Below are 1,276 nucleotides of genomic sequence, written 5' to 3'. Positions count from 1 at the left end.
CTTGCCTCCGCCCCGCCCTCCCCTGCTCCGGCCCTTGCGGTTTGTCCTCGATTGCGTTTAACTTTTTATCAGCCCGGTTCTGGCCCGGCGCAGACGGCCGCGTGAAAGATGAAGTCATCTCGAGATTCGAGGTTCGATACCATCGAATGCGTCGCGGCTCGAGTTACGCGGGGTGTGGCCGGCGCGCTGCTGGAGACCCTGGAGCGGAGGGCTTCGAGCGCCCCTCCCCGGCGCCTACCCGGCCCGGCCGCGCTGTGGCTTCCAGGATTGTGAAGGCGACTAATGGCTGCCGTTTACGCCGTACAAGTCCCCTCGCCGGAGGTACCTCTTTTTCTTTGCCGTCCGCTGCGCCCGTCTCGTCTCCAACGTCCGGGGCGGTTGTAATGGGATCTCCGCGTTGCCCTTGGTGGGCTGCTGCCGCTGCGGTGCGCGCCCGCGGCGGGGCCAGTGGGGCGAAAAACTGTGATTCAGCGCTGCTGCACGGCTCCGGGCGGCTCCGGGGGCACCGCGACCGCAACGCCACGCGGCCAACGCTGTTACAAAAAATAAAATCAAATGGTGTATCCCGCCGAGTGGCTCATCATGTCCGGCCGACTGACGATGGGCATTGAAGGGATTGAATGAACACGCGGCTGCTGCTCCTGCTCCGTATATTTCTTTCTCGGCCGTCGGATAAAATCTCTGTTTGGACTGTGATTTCCTCTCGTCCGGGTGCGCGCTGCATGCTCGCCCGCTATGCGTGCGCCGTCATGGTCTCTAAGTGTAGTACCCCCCGTCCGCCGCCCCCCTACCAGTCCTCCTCCTCCTCCTCCGGCTCCGGCCCGCCTCGGCGCCGCCATTTGGTGAGTGGCATTAACGCCCCGTGCGTTCGCCTGCGCCTACAAGAAGACCTCCCGACGGGCCTGGAGAGTGCAGCGGCCCCGCAGAGAACACAAAGATGTCGCGTTCCTGGCCCTGAATTAGCTCCCCCCGTCTCCTCTTCCCCCGCGCTTTCTGTCACGCCCCCGCGCTTTACTCTCCCCTTTCCCCCCGCATCGCGCACGACGCTTGGCTGACGGTAGACAAATCACTCTGTTGCGAGTTTGAGGACCGGCAGAGAGGGCACAGCGGCACGGCACCGCGCGCATCGCGCACGACCGCGCCAGCCAGCCTCGCGTCAGCCCGCGATGAAGCCGTTGCGCGGCGGCCGACCGTCGCGAGAGCCTCGCTGTCGCGCTGTGCCTCTGTCGGCCGCGCCCCCGCCGGCGGCCATAACGTCACCTGACGCCCCCCCCCC

This window comes from Frankliniella occidentalis, unplaced genomic scaffold, assembly GCF_000697945.3.
Source record: "Frankliniella occidentalis isolate FOCC.00 unplaced genomic scaffold, Focc_3.1 Scaffold97, whole genome shotgun sequence".
Taxonomy (NCBI): Eukaryota; Metazoa; Arthropoda; class Insecta; order Thysanoptera; family Thripidae; genus Frankliniella; species Frankliniella occidentalis.
This window is presented reverse-complemented; position numbering follows the sequence as displayed.